Source organism: Palaemon carinicauda, chromosome 9 (assembly GCF_036898095.1).
Source record: "Palaemon carinicauda isolate YSFRI2023 chromosome 9, ASM3689809v2, whole genome shotgun sequence".
Lineage (NCBI taxonomy): Eukaryota > Metazoa > Arthropoda > Malacostraca > Decapoda > Palaemonidae > Palaemon > Palaemon carinicauda.
In genome coordinates, this window is record NC_090733.1 from 107,732,308 (window position 1) to 107,742,115 (window position 9,808).

The 9,808-nt window shown below is 33.0% G+C and overlaps 1 long non-coding RNA gene across 1 annotated transcript; it reads left to right on the plus strand.

Moving 5' to 3' along the window:
- Window positions 1–407: 407 nt before the first annotated feature.
- Window positions 408–4,601, plus strand: LOC137646827 (uncharacterized). The gene is made up of 4 exons (XR_011045468.1): window positions 408–512; window positions 1,703–1,755; window positions 2,772–2,870; window positions 3,893–4,601. It is a non-coding gene; the product is annotated as an uncharacterized lncRNA (long non-coding RNA).
- Window positions 4,602–9,808: the final 5,207 nt, after the last annotated feature.

Below are 9,808 nucleotides of genomic sequence, written 5' to 3' on the forward strand. Positions count from 1 at the left end.
TTCCCCCCTAATTTTGATTGCAAACTTCACAAACTTCTTTTATGTAAGATGAATAGAAAGTCAGGAAGAGTCTGGAAAGCAATGGGGTTTTTTATTGCTATGGCTTTAACAATAATATCAGTTTTGAACTCATATTCAATAGGTTTACATTCATTCGGTATCAAGTTAGGTACTATTAGGGCTAAAATGTTAGAACTCCATTTGATTATTAATAAGTTAAAACAATATCGATGTCTGTTTTGTTGTAATCTAATTCGTCATGATCGATCACATGCAACGCTTAATGATTTGTAATGCGTAATTTTCCATGTTTTTTTTTCTTTCTTTTTGTAATGATGTCATTCGAGTTTTCGGTTGTTGTCATAAGTAGATAGTTAACGTCGTTTTCCTACTTCGAAGACGCGGCTCAGCTGTGACAATCATTTACTTCGCCTGAACATCTGAAGTCGCCGGCAGTGATCGTCAACTCTTTCTTGCAAGCGTCTCCGGAACTTGATTCCTTAAGTAATTAAGTAAGTACCGAATTGAATTAATCCAGGTTTCTATTCAGAAGGGAATGGAAGTGCAGTTTATATACGGTAGTTATAGCTTATACGATACGACTAAATGTGAATATATAGAAGTGTTGCTTTTCGGTATTGTGCTTTTGAGTTGCGTTGTCATCTTGGAAGGAAATGCCAATCTTTCCTCCAAGTTTGTCATTGTTTTTTTTATCCTTGTCATCAGGAATCTTAAATAATTGCGTTGACACTTTTTAATTTGTTTTTAAAGTTTCTTTGGGCTAAGAAGGTTTTAGTATATTAGATATTCTATATATAACTAACTTGTAACATATGAGGAATCCTCATTTGTTCTATATTACAACGAAAAAGTTCGATTTGTTTACAGTTGTTTAAATGGTGCTACAAATTTCTTGGTTTTTGGATAGGATCTAGATCTCCGGGTGGATCTTTGTAAGTTATGTAAATATTTTATTGGTTGAAATCTTCTGTTTAAATGACTTGTTCTATCTTATTCTATCACTCTTATGTTAGGATGATTCCTTAAGTTTGTCACTTTAAAATTACCTTAATAAAACCAAAGATTAAAAACGCTTGGCTATAGAATTATTTGATGACGTCTTCTAGATTATTTCGCGTGGGAACAAATCTTAAATTGCTATTCTCTATTATAATTTCTAACCAGACCGTAACCATAGTTAGAACAACAGGGAGTCATAAGTCTAATGGCTCCTAGTGAGGAAAGGGAATGGAAAATAAGTGGAAAGTTATCCATAAAATTATGAATTATAAAATCTTTATTTGACTTGCTTAAGCATTAGCTACTTACACTTAAAGTTTATTAATATACTTACCTTATATTAGAATATATGCTTTCAATTTCTAATATATGTTTACCATTTCTGATATACTACTGAAACACACAAATATACATTTAGTACGCATTGCTAATCTGCTTCTATGAGATTATTCTGTAGTTTTAAGATTTTTTTGTAAACTGGCAGTCTACTAACGTAATACACTAAATTGCATGAGCTTAGTATGAGATTCTATTAAATCTTTATTATTATTTTTTGCATATGATGATTTCATCACTCGTATTACAGCCAGAACTCTTGTATAGAGCAAAGTGGAACTTGAACTGAATATTATGTATCCTTGTATTTACTAGAAACTCATTTAGAATTGATATTGCTTTCCAGGATGGCGCAAACAATAATACTAGTAGGCCTATTTCTTCTATTGGTACCTTTCAGTAAGTATCTAACTATTAAGAAAAGTAAGAACCTTAGGTCTTTGTGCTTAGAAAATCTTGATTTTAATTTAATTAAACTGTTTTTTTAGATCATTTGCACCAAGTGAGTGGAAACTAAATTCTTTATATTTGAGATGTACAAGAGTTGGTATGACAGTAGGACTCCATGAATCGAGAATTAATGAGTTCAATGTTAGGATTTGAACCACAAGGGGGCAGCGGAAAAACTGCATCATACTCTAATCATATGAAATAATTTTTCAGACCTAACAGCTGGTACCATTTAAAATGGAAATAAGTATTTCGTAGATATGTTTTAAATTTACATGTAGACCCCATGCAGCGGGAACATGCTGTTGAGCTAAGCATATTTAGTTAATTGCCACCAATTTTGCATATTTTTAAATTAATGGCTTGGAAAATGTTTATGCCATTATCCCTAATAATAAGAAAATTATGAAATTTTAAACTCCTAAATGCTGTAATAACAGAGTAAAGGACCTTTTTAAAGCTCTAGTTAATTAATCAGTCATTTTCACTAGAATTTACATTTTCGGTAACCTTTAATCTGTACAACTTTCTACCCTATACAATAATTGTATTTTTTTTTATACACGACAAAACTCAACATTAAACTTAATGGTATTGTTCCTCCTGTATTGGTGGATTTCTATTAAGAGCTGTCGAGACTTCTTACATTTTTTTAATTGGAAGTCTTAACTTGATACTTCAACCATTTAACGTTTATTTGGTACCATTATAATGACCTATGTTTAAATATATTATTATATCTGGTATTAAAGGATATTGGCATTTATAAAGTAATACCTTTATATTTTGTAGATTTAAATTTTCCGATTTTTCTTTTCTCTAATCTGATATTGGCATTTATAAAGCTAACCAGTTATATTGTGGATTTAATTTCCTGATTTTTTTTCCTTTAATCTATTGGCATTTATAAAGTTTGTTATATTTTCTAGATTTAATTTTCGGATTTTTTTCTTTTTTCAAATCAGGTGCATGTTACACGTGTTTCAAATCGGACGACATGGGTGAAAGGATACCGTACCTGATAAATTGTGAACATTCTTGCTACAAACATGTGACTTATAACGGTAAGATAGATTTTTTTAAATTGCTCAACTACAGACGCTTTCAAATAAAGCCCCAAAATAAACCCCCCATTTAAACCCCCCATATAAACCCCCTTCTAAATATTTTCCCGATGAAAAAATATCAAATATTAAATTCCGGTTTCATTCTGATCGTAACTTTAACTCTCTTTATCACAATCGAATCTATAGTTATTAGACAAAGCTGATAGCAAGCCTAATAAAAATAGTCTACGCCTTGACAGTCCTATTTTTTTAAATTATAAATTTATCCCCATTCTTTAATTACCCTAATTAAATAACATAGAAAGTTTAAACTTCTGTAACCTGAGTTAATAAATACTTTTAGATAACTTTATTATTCAACATTAAACTATGATATCAAACAATTGGCACTTTGATGTCAAACCAATGCATATGTTTTTTTTTCTTTATTTTTAATAATAGCACTAATATTGCAATACTGCTGCGATCTAGTAACACTATTGCAGTTGTCTTATTCTATACAGAATAAATTTTGTAAATAATACCTATTATCTGGAAAAAAATTAATATTTTTCTTTTAAACATTGAGGTAATTTTGCAGCATTCGCAATTCCTTAGAATAACAAATATTTTATTGTAACTATTAATTTTCCATATTCTTTACCACAATTACTTTACTGATATTGCAAGTTATAAAATCTATGGATGGACGTCTTTCTTGTTCATGCTCTTTTCTTAAAGATTTCTTGAAAAAAAAAATACACTTTTTTTTCCAGATTTTTCTAAGTACAGTTTCATAATTTTGGAATTCTGGGAAAAAAGGGTTTCACTTCCTATATTGTACGTACAACATAGTCTGCCCCCGTATTGTCTTGACATTTCTTCATTTGAAAATTAACTTGAACTATGAACTTCAGGACTTTAATTGAATATTAACATGCTGTAACTTTTTTTTCATGACTGGATTTAATAGATAACATAACTTTTTTTTTTTCAACACTTGACTTTACAATTTAAATAGAGAACTTTTTTTATTCCAGGAACGCATCTTCATACAAGGAGACTATGTGGACAAGAGTTCAACATGGGTGACGGTTGCCATTTACTGGCATCTTCTCGAATGCGCGAATATCACTGTGTTTGTAAGAGTGATCTCTGTAATTCCGCAGTAACGCCAATTATTTCTTATGGCCTTTTAAGTGCAGTGGTTTTCTTGAGCTTTTTTTTGTACGGGTGTATTAGTACTTTAGATTTAGTTTTAAATTCTCCAAATTTTATACTATTATTTGTTTATATTTAAAGTTTTAAAGCCTTTTTATTATATTTTTGCCGAGATATAAATGAATGTCCATAGTATCTAGTTTGTTGGATAGCAATAGTGGATTCCTTAATGTTCTTAATTCTAAAAGTTTTAGTAAGTTATGTTTTCTTATAGTAAGAGTAGATTCTGTAATATTCTTAAATTAAAAGTTTTAAGTAGTCATTATTTTTTAAAGTAATATTTGAAAGCGAAGAGTGCAGATTCTGTAATTATCTTTAATTCAAGTTTTAGAAACTATTATGCTTTTTAAGAGCAATAAGCGTGTTTATTCTCTAATATCCTTAGATTTAAGTTACTGTGGTTTTGGATAGCAATAGTGTGAATTCAGTAATATTCATAATTTATAAGATTTTAATAGTTCTTATGGTTTTTGAAAGCAATACGTGTTTAGATTCTGTAATAATCTTTAATTAAAAAGTTCTAGATGCTATGCTTTTTTATTAGCAATGTGTGTGTTCGTAATATTCTGTTCAGTGTTCCATGCACAAAGTTCTTATAAGCTTGACGATTAAACAGTTTTTGCATATGATCGTCTATTAAATTAGTTGCAATTCTCAAAGTAATCTTGTAAGATGCGTATATTTAATGTAGACAGTAAGGGAAGTACATCCAATGTAGACAGTAAGGGAAGTACATAGCAGAGTTTTACTAACAACTTATGATTGGATCCTATAGCAATAAGGTTGGCATAAGATTTATTTGAAATCCTTTAAAAATTGTAAAGATTGGAAAAACTTTAAATCCTTTAAAGATTGTAAAGATTACTATCTTAAATTGATTTTATTATATAACTGTAGTTGATGACTCTTAACAGCTTAATTAACGCTGTCATGGTTTTTAGCTTATTTAACGTTCTTGATATAAACCTTTCTTTTGACAGAAAATAAACCTATTTTACTAGACCTAATGTTATGGTAATTGTCATAACTTGTTTACCATGTTGTCTAGCAGGTCTATATAGATAGTGAAGAGACATCTAGCCTTAAAATATTTAGACTGGCGAAGTTCATCTGTGTTGAGTACCTAGGTGTAAATACTCAGGTTTTCAAACTCTGCCTAGCTGAAAGAGTGATGAAGTGGCTAGGCTAGATTTGGTAGCACTGCTTGTTGTCACATCAAAGTCTCTGAAGTCATGAACGTTCATTTCTTCCAGCATAATTGTCTGGTAACTTACGAACTTTCCAGTCGCATATCATCAATGTATAAGTGCAGAGTGCAACAGGCTTACTAATATAAAGGTAGTGTCAACGGACATTTGAAGTTGACTGGACATCTATTCAGGATTTATACTTGACAGTGGTTGGCAGCGTAGAAAAATATATCATTACTTTGTCCAAGCTCTCTTGTCCTTATAGCCATTAAAATATTACAGTACTAAGTCAGAAAATATTTTTCCATAAGGCCAATTCTCATAAAAATTTACTATATCTGCATGGAAAATTATGAGGCGGGGTATATTTTTTTATAGAACGTCTTATGAAAAAAAAAAAAAAAAAAAAAAATCTCGCAGATGCTTTTCTATTAGTTGTTACAAGGCTTTCCTTTTTTTTCTGCAAAAGAAAAATAAAAAAAAAAAACATTATTTCCCTTTTCAGCAGATGCTACTTTAGGCATTTCTTCGGCAGGTTAAGACCATTCCTATAACCTGCAAAGTATAGTTATTCGCGATCAGTTCGGTACCTTAATTGATTCAGTCTGTATAAAATCCAGTTTACATTTTATTATAAAGCCATCTTTTCTTTAGTGCTAGTATAGTACAGTATACCTACCAAGCTGACAAGCTCTTATAGCTTGTGTCCTACCAGGATCCACTGTATGGGTCCTGGTCCTACCCACTAATTACAGACTATAAAATCTTAGACTGTTAAATTGATCCATAGTTGATTCGTTTGAACGACTTTAATCAATTACTAGTTTAAATTAAATAATTATCTAAAATCTATATCACTAACTTTATATGGGCTTTGCTGCGCCTTTGCTCACTAAACTCCCAACTTAACCTTACCTCATTGCTCCTCCGTTCTAGTAAGGGTTACGTGGGTATGTCGCACATACCATCCTCGTGGGTCACTATTAAGGTGTCATAATTACCTGTAATTCATATTGTCCCACATTGTTTTTTAGACTTTTAATTTTGGTAGGATGCAAGGTACTTCTGTATGATAGGGTAGGATACACAATGTACTCTTGAATAATTCTATCCTTTACAAGCTATCCATAACGATTACTATTTCTAGTGATGATAATACATTTTATACTTTATAAGGAGCTGTGGAGATGTATGAGAGAAAAAGGGAGTCCCTGAGAAATACGTAAGAATCACCCAAGATATGTATGAAAGGGCAGAAGCAAATGTTAAGAGCAGTATAGGCCTAACAAAGTTTCCCAGTAAATTTGGAACTACATCAGAGGTCTGCATTGAGCCCTCACCTATTTGATATGGTCATGGATGTAGTAACACAAGGTATCAGAGTTCAGTCTCCTTGGTGTATGCTTTTTGCTGCTGATGTTATACTGTGTAGCACTAGGTGAGAGGTAGTAGAAGAGAAACTCGAGGAGAAGAGAAATTAAAAATATGCGATTGAAGATCAGCAGGCAAAACACAGAGTATTTGAGATTGAAAAACGGAGAGAATGGGGAAGTTAGTTTACAAGGAGAGAGATTGAAAAGAGTTGAAAATTTCAGGTATTTGGGATCAACAGTTGCAGAGGATGGTGATCTGGGGGCAGAAATAAACCAGAATACAAGCAGGATGGAAGAATTGGAAAAAAGTGCGTGGAGTACTATGCGACAGGAAAATAGGTATTAAGTTGAAAGGTAAAGTACACAGGACAGTTGTGTGACCAGCAATAATGTATGGAGCGGAGGCGTGGGCAATAAAGAAGACAGAAGAGAAGAAGATGGATGTGGCGGAGATGAGAATGTTGAGATGGATGTGTGGGGTGAGAAGAAGAGATAAGATACGGAATGAGGTAATTAGGGGTAACCACAGGAGTTAGAAAACTATCAGATAAGATCCAAGAAAGTAGACTGAGGAGGTATGGTCATGTCATGAGAAGAGATGAACAGTATATTGGGAGAAGAGTGATGGAAATGGAGGTACAGGGAGCGAGAAGGAGAGGGAGATCAAAGCGAAGGTGGGTGGACTGTATCAAGAACGACCTTCAATCAAAGGGATTAACCGGTGATGAGGTGTGGGACAGAGGTCTATGGAGAAAACTGACCAGAAACATCGACCCCACATAGAAGTGGGAAAAGATGTAGACTAGGAGGATTAATACTACTATTTTTCCTCCAAGGATGTAGACAAAGAAGAAGAAGAATACTAATGTTAGTAATGAATTGAAAGCTGAAGATTCTTTAAATCTTGTTCTACAGATTAAATTATAGATTCTATCCATTGCCTTTTGATAACAACCATTCTTGATAAAGGTGTGTCCACACGGTCGAACAGTGTCCGTCGAACGCAATTGTTACCAGTTAACATTGTGAAAGAAGCGTCAATGACGTCAATAACGAGCACCAAGTGGTGTGACGGACAGTGCCTGTGTTCGTAGAGTCCGAGCTTAAGACACTCTCCGGAGGCGGAGTGGCACTATGGACTGAGTTCTACTTGTTTACCGGATTAACTTTAACTTATAGAAGATTAGGTATCGCCATCCCTGTAAATATGACTTAGTTGTAATCCAGTAACGGAGGAAGGCTGACTTTGAGATATAATAAAAGCTCGGTTGCTAATCAAACAGTACCGGCAGAGCCCATGCTTATAAAACATCAAAACAAATTTTTACAAAGACAGAAATAAACGTGTAGCAGCAATAAATAAAATAACGTCAGAAATTCCGATAAGTGTAATGTCTGTAACTGGCTTACAAGTCGAAAAGAATATGGGATCCATAATGGGTCATTACAAGGAAGAGCTACGCAAAACGGAAAATAAAAAAAGTCGGAGGTTGGTACAGAAGACCTTTGCACAACCAAATTATGGCGTTTCGATATACCAGTATAACATAACAGAATCTGTTTCAATTATGGACACCGAAGCCTCATTTGCTCGAATTAAGTTTTTAATCTTGAGGAAAAAACAATTTTCTCTCTCTCTCTCTCTCTCTCTCTCTCTCTCTCTCTCTCTCTCTCTCTCTCTCTCTCTCTCTCTAGGAGGAAAGAGGAAACAAATTTTGGACATTTTATCTTTTACTAAAACAATTTGATCCGAAGTATAACCAGTCTCAAACATTAGTTATTTCTTGGAATAATGTAGTCTATAGCCTACATTGCACGTTAATTACAATAACATCCTCAGTTCACTGATAGGTTATTTTAAGTCAGGCATATGTGATTCTGTAACGCCTCCAGACGTGCTTCTGGATAAATTCTTCCTCTCATACATGTGCCCTGCTTAGTTATAAAAGGTTTTAAGTTCACCGAAAGAATTATGAAGCCTCTGGCCCCATCAGTATATAGTTTTTAAAGTCTGATCCATAATCAATTTGAGTTTCCTTTAAAATGGATGAATGGCTTCTCTTTTAACTCCGTCTTGGCAATTAGTCCTTCCTTGTATCATTCCATACCTTGATTTATGGGATAGTGCTTTTATTTTATGGTGTACTATGGTTTTGATGCTCCGTACTTGAAGCTGATAACTACTTCTTGATTCTCGAGTACAGACTATAACACAGAGATGCCAGCGGACATCAGCTTCGTACATTTCTTCCGGTATTTGTCTGGTAAAAGAAGTAGAAATCCTGGTAGTCAACTTCATATGGTACCACTGTTTGTTACCATATCAACTTCCCTCATTTCAACGCTTATGGGGTCATTTTCTTTCAATTTAGATATGGTAACAGTTTTGTCCGACATTGAGAGCTATCAAAATAAGCTTAATTTTAACATATCTTTAGAATATACGCGCATTTATTTCAGGTTGGATCAAAAAGCCCTATCACAGTTTAATTCTAACGTCTTGTAAAGAGTTAAGGAAATTAACTACATTTTCTTCTGGCGTATCATAATCTACTTTGGTTTCTCTTACCCCACCTGTACGAAGCCCTCAAAGGGAATTAGATTACAGGAACTGGAAGAAACTATACTACCTATGAAATGTAAATTGCATCGTCCTGGATATTCCTCTTTGTATGGTACACACATCGATAGTCATCAACTCGAATTACAGCTCGGATTCTGGTCAATGAATCACAAGAAAACGTGCATGTTATACTATTTTTTTATGAACGTGTAAATCTCTCTCTCTCTCTCTCTCTCTCTCTCTCTCTCTCTCTCTCTCTCTCTCTCTCTCTCTCTCTCTGTATATATATATATATATATATATATATATATATATATATATATATATATATATATATATATATAAATATATGCATATGTCATATTAAACTCACGCGTGGGACTCGAGTGAATTTTTTAGTTACAAAAACCTCTGAACAAACCAATTTAGATTTACGTAGAAAATGAGTACAATAACATAGATGTAAAAATGTATTGATTTTACGTGAAAATCTCGTTGGTAAAAAAAAAAAAAAAAACAAAGAAAACTAAATAATGTGGTAATTTAAAGGAATATTATAGTTGAGATTATGTAGGGGGATCAAAGAGAAAATCTGACACTCATCATTCT